This window comes from Pagrus major, chromosome 13 (assembly GCF_040436345.1).
Source record: "Pagrus major chromosome 13, Pma_NU_1.0".
NCBI lineage: Eukaryota > Metazoa > Chordata > Actinopteri > Spariformes > Sparidae > Pagrus > Pagrus major.
The window spans coordinates 20,681,802-20,695,896 of NC_133227.1; positions in this window are offsets into that span (position 1 = coordinate 20,681,802).

Consider the following 14,095-nt stretch of genomic DNA (forward strand, 5'->3'; position numbering starts at 1 on the left):
TTCAATTTTGGACCTTTTTACGAGTTAAAGTCTTTGAACAGAATTGCTGCCTTCAAGACCCAGATAAATGGCTCTAACGTTGAGTGAGTGGTTACATGATGTGAGGTTTTTTTTTGTTTTTTTGTAAGATGAGCAACAGCGCCTCCTTCTGTTTGTATTGCCACATGCCCTGACAGAGAAGTGATGGGAGATAGTGCACGATGGCTGTTTTCTTTACCTTTTTTTTTTACTTTCCAGTTGTGTATCCAGGTGTGGTGTTTTCATCTCTGATGTCAGATGGAACAAGAGCAAATTAAATGATATGAATATTCTTATTTTTTCCAGGGAAATTTGATCGGGATTGATTTTATTTCCTGGCTGCGTCGTGCTTCACATCCACACACAAAAAAAATAAAGAAGCACTCATTGAGGTGATGAGTCAAAAAGTGACCAGATGATCTTGACTTGTCAAGTACAGGACGTGCGAAGAAATTCACTCTGTGATCATTAACAAAAAACAAGACAAACAGAACAGTGTAATCTGCAGTCTTAAACGCACACAGCTGCAGGGCCAAATCAGGGCTTGCATTACATATGCGCTGTATCTAAGAACGTCTAGTTCTTATTACAGCCTTGTGCCTCTATGTTGCGTTTTATTTTCCTGTGGCTTTCATCTGTCTACTTTTAACCAACCTCGCCTCGAGCAAAACTGCATTTTTCGGCATCCCTTCACTATACTTCTCCCTCTGAGGACACGATGCCACTGCTTTTCACTTGAAATTTTAAAATTAGAATTGCAGAGACAGAGCCGCGGATGCATTCACATGAATACCAGAGGTACAGGAAACAGGGAGAATCTCTTGTCCTGGCTCAGAGGCACTTTAGCAATATTGGGCATCACTTGTACCAGTAAATCAGCAAGCAAGACCTCCACTCCTGTGTAGCCTCTACAGAAGCCCTGCCTGTGTGTAGTCTGAATTATAAACAAGTCTCTCCTTCTGTCCAAACTTTGTACTTCATAAAATACTTATTCAAACCTTACTAAAGTTTATATGGTCACTGGATGTATTTTAAAGATGTTTGACTCTTCAGTTTGATTTTTTTTGTTGATGGACACTCTGATCCACAGTGCTTATTAAAAATGAAGGAGACATTAATGCCGTTATCTGTAATGTGGTGTTTCCAAGATAAAGGCAGGAAAAGTATTTTCATTTTCTATTTGTGACATTTACAGCTTTAAAACTTGTGGTTATTCACACTAACTGGCAAATTAGTACACAATTAAGAATGATACAAAGCCGGGGTGAGGTCGTAATGGATTATATATAATCTAGATAATGTAAAATGGGTAATGATAATCAACATAATAAATAATAAATTTTTTAAATGATTGTTATTTTATAGTTACTTTGTCAAGAATGAGATTTTTGCTTGCGTCTTCAAAATATGGCAATTTTAATTTTTGTTTTTGTCATAATAACCAGTGGTTTATTAGCCCATGAAAATTGCATCTGACATATGAGATTTCGTAGGCAATTGCCCCATCTTTTAGAGAATAAAATAAACTTTATTGTTAATAAATAGTTTTTTGTCTCACCCAGGAACAAAAAAACAACAATCTTTTAATGAATTACAAAACTTGCCACGTAATTTGCATTGAGTAAATGACAACATTTCAAAGTAATCTAAATCCTGTACACAGCATCAGGGATGTTGGGCCAGGGGGGTTTTGGTGAGGTGGTGGAGGGTGGCTATGTACAGGGCCCAGAATTTTGGGCTAGGCCCCTGCACAGCATATACTTCATATAATTAGTCATATAAATTCTGTGTCAGCCAGATGGTGATGATAGTTCTTAAATCAGAATGAGACACTTGAGCTCTAAACCATCCTTGACTATTCACAATAAGCCATTCTATCCCTTCAGACAGAGTTGACACTACAAGAGAGAAATGGGGCAACGGAGTGAAAGCTATAAACAAAGTGAATAAAAGATGTCGAGAGAGCGAGGAGGTGTGCGACTGAAACCTGAGCAGTCACCCAGAAGTAGAGCACGCTGGTAGCTTCATCATAAATACATGTAGCCACTACACGGCTCCCTGCTGCGCTGCTATTTAAAGATCGGGTGATTGACCACCTGTACGGAGTTAAAGCGGTTTTGGCCGACACAATTCAGTTCAACTCAGCTTTCTCTGTCCCCGGGGTGCACTTGGTTTAATGGCATAAAAGCTTACAAAACACACAGCAGGACCTCACCGAAGCTGACGACACATTCCTCCAAGGTCTCTGTTCCCTGCATGCATTTCAAAATATATCTGCATAGTCTGAAACACATCTCAGTATGCGGTTATTTCATAGAGGAAATCCAGCAAAGACATTTTGGAAATTAAGTTTCAGTATTCACATTTATTCAGTCGGCGAAAGGTGGTCCCAGAGAGGCACAGATAATGTCACGCAGCTGTAACATCTTGTCTTTTTTTTCTTAGTTTCATTGCTGTTTTATATCTTTGAAAACTTATCTCAGATTTATATTAGTCGGTACAAAATAACTGATGAAATGTTTACACCACAAGCACACCAGCAACATTCATAATTTATCGTTTCTTCCGAGAGAGACACAATATCAGAGAGATTTTTAATTTGTCACTTGCGAAACAAATCTTACACTTCAAGTGAAATCGCGAGCACTTCGCTTCCTAGACACAGATCAACTCGCAGCTCAGTCATTTTCTTCCTGCGCAGAATACTACTAAAGGGAATTTTCAGGCCAGTCACAGATGGTTGAAATAAACAGCATACTACTTCCACTTCCATCTCTCATTACAGCCACACTGAACGATGCCAGGCCTAAGATGGGAAATCTGCAAGTGCAGCAGGCAGACATTCAATGCATAAATTCAGTTGACTCAGAGCATATTTACCAAAATGACTTTCTATGTAAGCCTCCGCTATCCCTCAAACTTGGACGTTAGCTATTTTTTATTTAAACTTGGTCAGCTATTTATAATTTGCAAAAGTTAAGACGGAGAAGAAACTTCCGATGTAAGTTGAGATTTTGGGAGAAAAAAGCACACACGGGAGAATTCATTTGGAAATGAGAGAAACCACCACCAAACCAATCAGCGGAGAGGAAAATTAGGGAGAATGAGGCGTCTGTCAGGTAGGATGTGGTGTTTGGGCAAAGTGATTACAGGTGACATGGAGAAGACACTGCTGATGGCATTATGCCGATTTGATTTGCTGCCAATAGGGAGCCATCAAGTAAAGTGAGTCACTGTGTGATTAGATGGTCTGAAGGCAAGCTGGAAGGGTTTTGTGTGTGTGTGTGTGTGTGTGTGTGTGTGTGTGTGTGTGTGTGTGTGTGTGTGTGTGTGTGTGTGTGTGTGTGTGTGGTTGTTTTGCATAAGAGTTTTGAGAGGAGTGCAGAGAGAGAGAGTGAGCAGTCATCAGTTATATCAGTATGTTGTTTATTCCATATTTGTCACATTTAGCTCCAGTGTCTATATTTAACTAAAAGATCATCGACGTCAGCCCCGTCACATACTGCAGCATCTCTGCTGCGCTCACGATACAACTGTTATAGTTTGCACAAAGGTGACGACCAAAATGCAGACACAACGGCAGGCAGGTTTAAGAAACAAAAGCGAGCCTTAATAACATACTGTAAGCTGAAGTCCAAACATCAAAATCCAAAATGCAAGCAACAAAACGGAACAAGGAGAATCCAAGAAGAGTCATACAGAAACAGAGGACAAACCAAGTCCACGGGGAACACATGAGGACCGAGAACAGACACAGGAGCTCAGAAGATGCAGGATGAAAACAAACTGACAATGAGTAAGGGAAAAAAAACAGGCTAAGGGCGAATGAACAGATGAAACACAGGTGTACACAGAAAAAAGGGCAAGAAAAAGACAAAGACAGGAAGTGGAAAGTCACAACAAGACAAGAAAGAAGACAGGAAGTGACTAACCAAAAACCCAAACCATGACAACGTGTATTACAGTAGACACATTAACTCTCCCTGTATTGTTACTTGGCAACCTATACTGTATTATTTCACTCATTTAGAATAACGACTGACTGAGCTAAACGGCTAACAGCAGCTACAGTAAGCAGCATTTAGCCATTACTCTGGTGATATGCTGCCCCCTATTTGTTTTGAGTATGAATTCGACAGGTGGTCAATTCTTACATATTGCACCTTTAATGCATAAATGTTGCATATAATATCTTTAACTTATCGTTTTAATCCACTCTGTGTGCGAGTATGAAGTGTGAAGTGAACAAAACACATTCAAGAAAAAAAGGTGAATATAAAAAAATATCTAATATCTCAAACTTAGAGAGGCAGGTTGCTGGTGCGATCCCCAGACTGGCAGGATATAACTAGGAGGGCGAAAAAGAGTTGCCCTTGAGCAATGCACTTAATTCCTCCTGCTCCAGTGGAGCCATCAATATGAGAGTGGGGTTGCACAGCTTCTAGCTATCAATGAGTGTGTCATCAGAAACGTCCTGCAAAAGGGAAAACTTCTGTGAGGAAAGCAGCAAAATGTGTTAAAAATAATATATATATATATATATATATATATATATATATATATATATATATATATATATATATATATATATATATATAAGTTGAGTAAACCATTAAAACAATATGAATAAATACATCAGATATCTCTTAATGGTGCACAGCATTACTAAGGGCAGATAGAGTTCTTGTGTCCATGAATGAACCCCACATCTTTTCTTGAAAAATAGATTAGTCTTTTGGAATTATTTATTAATTTATTCAGTCTTTGCGTGAGTACAAAAACAGCCTGCTGATGCTGATGCTGATGCTGAGTGTCTCATGAGATCACGGTGAACTCTACTGTCCTACTGAGCAGCCACACTCCAACACCTTCCGATTCTAATGCAATGAGTCATCAATCTTAAATGTGTCTTCAAAGACGGCACGGCAAGGTTGTCAGCTTATTATAGACGTCTGCCGATGAACTCATCGTAATTAAGCAACTTGAATGTCTCCGCGATGTTGATCTTCAAATGTAAACTCATGTGAAGTCCTTGTGGGAATCGGCAACAAGTCCCAACACCCCAGATTTAGTATCAAAACAAGATATTTTTAGCTGATCCCAACAAACACAGAGCCTCTTTCCACGTTTCACTCACATTTGCTACAGGAGTCAGTTAAATTGAGGAAGTAGATCCGGTTGCTTCAAAATCGTCACGTCTCAAACGATACCATCAATATTATGATCTTCAAACAATTGTTTGCTAGAAAGTAATTTCCTCCGTGGCTCAAAACACAGACTAAATGCCAGCAGACTGACAAATTGGGGGCATATTTCTTGTGAATGTTACAGTGCGATATTCTCTTGGCTACTGAGCAATAAAATTACAAAAAGTTCTGGATTTCTGCCCGTTTCAGCAGGTCAAAAAATGAGTTCCTCTTCGCTTTGTGTCGCTTCTCTGCTCTGCTCCTCAACCCCCTCCTCGTCCACTCTCTGCACAGGCCGAGGCAGCGTTCCCTGCTAAACTGGGTCCACTGCTCTCCCTGGAGACGAGGCTATTTAACAGGAAGCCCACTAAACATTACGGGCTTTGGCAGCCGGAGCAGAGCAGGGTGTTGAGGGACGGACCAGCGACTCCTGGAGCCAGGATAAGTACAACCCTGCAAGACACCAGTGAGAGCCAGGAAGTTGAACGTCTCAGCTTGTCTTCTGGCCAGCAACACAGCAGCAGAGCTGTCATCCCACTCACTAACACTGACTCTGCAGGTGTCTGTGTGTGTGCATTGTGCTGTGTGCGGGTTGAAGGCATCAAGAGAGCGGCTGTATCCTTGAAGCCAAGTCTAAACAGAGCAGGGGAGTATGGATCCAAAGTTATTTTGGATGCAGCCAGCCGAGCCAGTAGTTACTCTTGTGTTTATATGTTAGTTGTAGTTTGTGGAGCTGAAAAGAGGAATAATGGGCGATGATGGCACAACATAAAGCACAGACTGTTTGTCCACGTTGTGGTTTGTTTGTGGATTTAGATCAATTTACATATTTTCTTGGATATAAACAGTGTTTGTTTGACAAGAATGCATTCATGTGTTTTCTTCTTTTTCATATAAAAATATTTGAAAATTACATAAAAATATACAATTGTAGACCAAGTGCAACCCGTCACGGCATCAGCACTTCTCAATGGGAGTGATCCCCCCCAGTAGGACAATGTGTCCTGCCACACCGCAAAAACGGCTCAGGAGAATGGGCCGAGGATTGCGACAAAGAGGTCAAGTCATCGACATGGCCTCAAAATCCCCCAGATCCTAATCTGATTTGATCGTTGGGAAGTATCGAATCAAATGTGATCAATGGAGGTCCAACCATTGACTTCTCTATGCACTCAGACAATTGATCTAAATCAGACTTCCCAACCACTGGGCTTTGGAACAGAGCTGGGTCTTAGGTAAATCAACACCGGTTTGCAAAAAACCCAATAGGACGCATGGGGGCTGATGTTATTGCCATATACTGTATTTAGGCTACTGCGTTGTGTTTTGTTATTTATTTTCCTGGAAATGACAACCTTTTATTACATAGGCTATCACAAGGCAAATTTAACACGAAAATGTTCAAGAAACTGATTTTATTGACGGAAAAGTTTAAATATGACAATGAAAACACTTGTTACATTACGTGTGGGAACTGTTGAAAAAAGGCCCATAGATAGTGAGTCCAAGTGCTATATCGCAGGCAACTGGATTTACAGTTTCTTGAAGACTCTCATCCAAGGGGCTTCTCCTGGATGAGAGGTAAAATGTCTGACCTGGATGACTGAGAATCTTTATCAACATAGACAGTAAAAAATAACGTAGACAGTAAGCAGAAAAAAGCTAAATCCAACAAAAAATATGACGACAGCTACATAAAATTCGGTTTCTTGGTGACTGGGGACGCAAAGGCTCCAAATCCCTCTAATTACAGCTACTAAAACAGCAACTGGTAATTCATCCATCCATCAATTTTCTAAACCGCTCATCCTGACAAGGGTTGCGGGGGAGCTGGAGCCGATCCAGGCGTGCACTGGGTCAGAGGTGGGTTACGTTTAGGTCACCACCCTACCACAGGCACAGCTGATTAAGCGGAGGAAAATTACCATTAAAAATCCCTTTACTACATGCTTTTATTTTTCACTGATATCAGTCCTGTGTGTGTGGGCACATGGTGCTTGAGTCATGATGAGGAAGAAACAAGTAAAGTCATTATCGTCTTTGCAAATCATTTTCTGACAGCTAGCATTTATGTTTTTGCATTCATAATCAAATATCCGACTGTGGCATAAAAAACTATCTGGGGCTGTTAAAAGACTTGGTAGAAATAACAAGAACGTGATTGTGCGGAATGATTGCAATGCCCATGGGAGATGGATTGTCACGCAATGATTTCGCCTTCGAGGCTCAGAGATTCATCTTCAAAGTGTTTGAAATATCAGCAATCAACCGAATGCTATAATAATGTTGTTCAGATTTACTCTTCATTTCTGCAGCAAGATAATTATGGGTTTTAGAAATAAAAGAGAATTGATTAACCGGCAAAATAAGTCTTCATTTCCACGTGGAGACAAACAATAATGCTGCTGGAAAGTGATGATTACAGCCAGGCCTCTCTTCTTGTTCTTTGCCACTTATTTCCCATTTGCACGCGCAGAGACAATCAAACTTGTAACCGGTGTTTAAACCAGGAGCTTTTTGTGTGTATCTTACAGTAGCTGGCGTTTGATTCAATTTGCACCATGTGGGACTCGGAAAGCAGTTGGCCAAGATCAAGTTGTGGGTGTAGTGAAAGGATGGGAGGGGGCGGAGGATCTGACAGCTCCGTGAAAAAAAAAAAATCTCTCTTCATTTGTTAAAATAAAACATCCATTGAGTCAGTGTGTAAGTGTGTACTGACTCATCTTTCTATGTGGATTGGATCAGACACAGATGAGCCGTGATGAGCATGTATGGAGTAAGCATTCAGTCAGATCCTTGTCAAATCGTATATACTCAGCGGGCGTTAAACTCTTCACCCAAAGGACATTTTGTGTTCTCCAGTTCATGAACATGTCACATACTGAAATAAAACACAGTGTACATGTAATAATGTCTACGTGGGTGCTTTAGGATTCATTTAATATTGAACTCGCTGCACCGTTATTTGTCATTGTGTTGTGTTTGCTTGTGTCTCATTGGAAATTACCTTTGAGCTGTGTTTTTCAGCTGTTGTGGAAATATGGTGATGATGACTCATTTCCACTGTCTCTCATTCAGTCTTCCTTTGGGGATTTAAGCAATCTACGACTATGGGTGGTGCTGACTGATTTATACATGAACCCAATTTCTTAAATTAACCCAAAATTATAATTAAGAAGAGTGAACTAGCTGGGGAAAAAAACATCTGTCTTTGATCTCTTATTGAGTCCTCAAGTCTTATTTCCTTAAAGGAGATCTATCATGCTTTTTTTTTAATCTTTCTTTCAGTGTTTTGTTTATGTTCTTGCACGTAAAAGGTCTTGGAAGTTAAAAAGGTCAAAGTCTGCACCAACGGAAGCCCCTCTCTCCAAAAGAAAACACTGCTCCTGAATGCCTCATCAGCAGTCCCGCCTTTAGTTCCCTGACTTTGTGGCATCACACTTCGTCACCATAGGACACATATTTACGCCTGGTGGCTAGTTTGGCACTTAAGATTTAATTTAGCACAGCTGCTCTGTTGTTAGTTAGCGGTGCTGGCAAGGTGTGAGCTGACCAATCAGAGCAGACTGGGTATTCATGCTTTGAATACATTCCCTCAAGTATCAGTTGATATTAAAATTGCCTTGATGCAGGCTGCAATCTGACTTTTAAATCAAAATTTTGACACCACAATTCCTAAAACGAAGAGAAACTGCACTTGAAAGCGGTGCACGGATCACTTCACACTGGCATCCTTTTCCCTGATTTAAGAAGAATAAATCCTGAAGGCTGCAGACTGAGACCAAAAAGGGATTTTTGCCAAGAAGAGATTCGGCCGGCCCGTATGCGTGCCATCCTCTCCATCTCTGAGGCCGCTCCTCGGGGGTGCACAGCACAGTCGAGTTCTCCAAGCCTTCAGGGATCTTGACCCTGTTGATTTGGCGAACCATGCAGATGAGATGTTGCTAAGCACCCGCTCTCCCTCTGCCAGCGTAAAGGCCATGTGGGAACACTGTGAAGGGGTAGATAGCTGTGCTAGTTTACTGCCATAGTCAGCTCTCCTGCGGTGTGTGTTTGCGTCTCTGTGAGTGTGTAGGAGTGTGTGTGTGTGTGTGTGTTACAGCTCAACATCATCTCTCCCCCTCCCTCTCGTATTTTCCGTGCTTCAGTCCCTGGCTCCTGGGATTAAAGGGTGATTTCTGCAGGTCCTCAATGTGTGACAAACCTCTTGATGGGGCCAAATCTCCAAAAGTCCTTACAACTGTAAAACCCCTTTAAAGGTGTAGTATCCAATTTTGCTCTTCAGCTAACACCATCAGCAATTTGTTGTAAAAGCTTTAAAGGATGTTCAGCATACTGGAGGTCTAATGCTGCAAATGTGTTGCTGAATCACATGAAAACACACAATAAACACTTGCCGAATATTGTGTGGGGAGAAGTGGGCGGAGCTGGGGGTCAAAGCCGCTGCCCAGCTGCTCAGAGCCGACCACACCTTGAAGATCTGGAGAAATAAACACCCAGAACCCAGAGTCTCTGGTGAGTGCTGAGTTCAGCGAGAGGTTGCGGTCCATTCAAACACGCAGACACACACACCCTCAGTGCTTGCCGTTGCTTGCTTATGACTAATGTACAGTAAAGTAATCTGACTGTCTGGAGCAAATAAACACCTGTGCAAGTAACGTAAAGAAACATAAATGAAACATCTCTCTGGGATGTTATAGCATCAGGTGACCAAATGAAACACACCGTCATCTTGAGTAAATTTGTCGATTTCTCTGGGTTTGAAAATTGTTGGAAACATTTGGAATAATGTTTAGTACAAAACTCATTTTAATGCAGAAATGTTACACAATATATCTTTTATTTAATCATTTTTCTCTTCATCTGAAATATATACTGAAAGAATGTGTATGCACTGCTCTACAGATCTTCCTGCTTTTGATCCCTGTTTCTTCTTCACCACTGTCAAACCAAGATACATTACAGCATAAAGTAAAATGTGAAATCAAGTGAGAAATCAAGAACTGTATGAAGCTCTCTGCACACACAGTCAGAATGAATCATTTGTAAGTATGAGAAAGTGAAGGCGAAGACGTAGCGAGTCGAAGATGTATAATTGAGCATGTGGTGGGTCTCTGTTCGCCCCTGCCATCAGTAATTTAATCAGGAAAGCAGAACGTCCAGTGGGGTGTCACCCCAAACAAAGACGAGAGGCGACAGGAATTACAAGTCTTGGCTGTGCTTGATGTTACATTTGTACTTTGAAGTACCTGTGTGCACTGTCAGCAATTCTGAATATCTTCTTTACCCACAAGGATCATTTTGTGATAATCTTTTTCATCTGTAGACTCATTTCCTTCTTTTATCTAATCGTCATTGACGATGTGACATCTCACTGAAATATTACCACTGCAGCTGGTGTTTATTTGCAGAAAATCTTCCAGTCATCTATTTAAAAAGACAAAAAAGAAAACCTGGTTTTGTGTAATTCCCACATCCTTCTGCTGTGATCCTCTACAGTCATTCAGGGAAAAATCCATCATTAAAGGACAGGTATTTAGTCCTCCGTTGACAGTAACTTTAACAATGCAACAATGCAAGACACGTGCATCCAGTGAAAGACACACTGACATGGTTAAGAGAAAAAAAAACACAGCTACAGGCAACGAGATCATACCTTTTCCCAAAGGATTGTCGAAGGGCATTCTGGGAAATAAAGAACGAAGTATAGAAAATAGAGGAGGCAGTTTGAGGGAAAGCGGGCAGGCCTACAAAATTGCAACACTTCATCATAACTTGTGAAACTTCTGAAATGCGTTAAACATCATTAACTGATGATATAAAACCATGTGAGAGCATCGGAGGGAGGGTTATCTGGCACTGAGGAGCCAGTCTGACGATCAGATAATGTAAGCTGGCAATTCCGCTCGAATCCCCAAGGAAATCTTTGCCTCTTAGTCTTAGACTGACTCTTACCTCTGTCGAATCGTTAGTTTCACTTGGGTGGAAAAACACACTTGGAGAAGATAGGAATATTTCAGATGGTGAGCTTTACAACTAGACTGATAATACTGGCCTTTAATCAGCCTGTACGGATTGACTGAATATTAATTTATATTAATCACATGAATTAACATGTTATTGATATTCCTGTTGTTATTAATAGCAATAGCACTACAGTAGATGTACTTATGGATTACAGTATTTTCCATTATGAAAGGAAAATATGGGGGAGACTAAAACCATGTGAGTTTAAAGATATTACATCTTATTCGCTTATTAGCAGCGATCTATCCAAACACATTGATCCTGGCATCAACCTTGACACTGAGATCAATCTCAATTGATCCTTGCATCAACAACTAAAGAACTATGGCATTTTAATTCTAAGATGTTGATACTGCAACCTGGAAATGATATAAACAGCAACCCCCAAGTTGCTGTCTTGTCGAAAAAATATTGACTTTTAACCACATTAGCGAAATACTGCGGCGTAAAAGCCCACTGGACCAAAGTTAATTTATGTCCAGCACGACATATCTTATAGTGAGAGGAATCAGTTTGTCCAAACCATGTAACAGAAGTTAGGAGGGCAGGGAAGTGAAAACTTGGCAGAGTGGCTGTCGGGGTATAGGATGGAAGAAAAAGGAGAGCCAAGGCCATGCTACTGTTTATAATATGTGACTTATTTTAGAAGCCTCTAAATCTGTTTTGACAGGTAGAACACTCTGTGGGTTGACTGCGTGCTGTCCCTGATGCCAAACAGAGGGAGATAAGACAAGGATGGCAAAACTCCACAGTGCACTCCATCATAAAGCATAGGTCCTGCAACAGGGCATACTATTTCGGGATATGAATGAAATTAGACTTATTTAATGCTACATGTGTTAATTTTACGTGAAAGATAGACTAAGAAAGGAAGCACGAACATTTTGACCTTGGCCGTTCAAAACGTGCTGTTCGGCAAAGATTAGGCGGTATTGTGAGGGGTTTACACATCCAGTTTTAAGCCTCCTGAACTGCTCACATTCCTGGAAATTTATGTAAAATCAGCCTAAAACACCTATCCCAGTCTGGCTCAAAGTAAATTCAAAGCTGTTGTTGAACCACTTGGAGTACAGGCATGGTTTTGGGCTCTTTTTAAAAGGTTATAAGCTGATTTTTTTTTTTCCAAGCTGACAGAGGCTCTGTAATCTATAGCCGTTTGAACACACTGAATTATTTATTTTTCTCGCCTAAATATATAAACCTGCATAATTCCCTAGTTTAGTGCTTTAAAAACTAATATAAACTATATATTGCTGGATTTTAAATCTCATTGGCTACATGATGCTGCAACCACCAAGAAGCTGGCGTGTGAGTGGCTTAGGAGAGAGGACAAAGACGAGAGAGTGGGTCACTTGCCATGCGATCACTCATTGGCTGTTGTAGGCACTAGGGCGGGCATAGAAGCTCATATCTGCTCTAGTGAGCTGTCAATCAAACGGCTGCCGTCTCAGGATATCCGGTGTAGAGACATAGTGGCATCTGCTGCGAAATGAGAGGAGTCTCAAGGCAACAATATCTGTGGAATCTCTTCTTATGTGTGTGACACAACCCGATTTCAAAATGGGTTAGGGTTTTAAAAGTCCTGTGAGTTCAGCTTCAGTCTGCAGAGCCATGAAGCCAGAGCGCTGGAGCCACACCGCCACTGTTGCACAGAGCGGTGTTCACTGTTTACTGAAACGTTATTAATGTTGAACGTGTTGCATGCACTGCACTTCCAGGGGTCCTCAGCAACACACCTGCGTAGTATGAAGTAGATCAGATGAATGGTTCTTGAGATATGTGAAGGACAGACAGACAGACAGACAGGCACAGAGATTCCCTCGCTGCATAGTTATTCGTTTAATTTAGTTTAGTGTGTGTTTGCACATGCTTTTTATCTCTGTTGAGTAGTGCCTCCATTCCAGCACAAATTGCTCAAAATGGTATACCTGAAGAAAAGAAAACCACATTTATTTTGAAGAGCAAATGTAGCCTGATTTCAGTCCAACATAGAGTTACATAAGATCATTTGCACCCAAATATTACATTTGTGTCTTGTATTATCATCACTAGAATGAGATGCATTTTCATGTTGACTATCATTTTGTCAGGAGCTGCTGAATATCAAGTGGGTGGAAATCTCATTTTGGAACAAACAAACTTCACAAACTCTTCAGCTGCTGATTGTTATTTTAGTGCTCATGCAGCTCGCTCAGAGTGGAGAAAGGACCCCGCGAGTACCAGATGTCTAATAATTTATGATCTGAGCAGCCATCATATCAACGGGGTGGCAGGAAATTGAATTAGACGAATTACAGGAATTTATTTAGTCTTGTAAACGCTCTCCTAAAAATAGAGTTCTGTGTGTGTGTGCGTGTGTGTGTGTTCGGTGCTCATTCACATGTTCAATTTGTTATGTGCAGAAGGAGCAAAGTCATCTCCCATCTGCGTGTTTGTAGAGGAACATGTAAGATAGCTCGATCCCTCGCTTTTTTCCGCTCTCCTTGAGCCTGGAGAGGTGGAGAGAGAAATCTTAATTGAGGGTACAGTAGGTGGTTGGAGAGGAGGGGTTGCTGCGGTTAAGGAAATTCAGTAGTTTTAATCCACTCATCCACCCAGGCAGTGACAGCAGGATTACAGCAGAGACTTTATAAAAGAAGGCAATTATGACAGCATATGGCAATACACTGCCCTAAATTCAATTACCCTCTCTGGCACTTTTCAATTTTCCTTCATTAAGTGGATTAAGAAGAAAGACATGTTCTTCAAGTTTAGAAATGATGAAGTCCAAAGGAGGATGAGAGGCAATGGAAGGGATGGTCCACTAATCTCTGTACATGATTGGTCATGGGTGTGTGCTGTAGGAATCCATGTTGTGTACATTA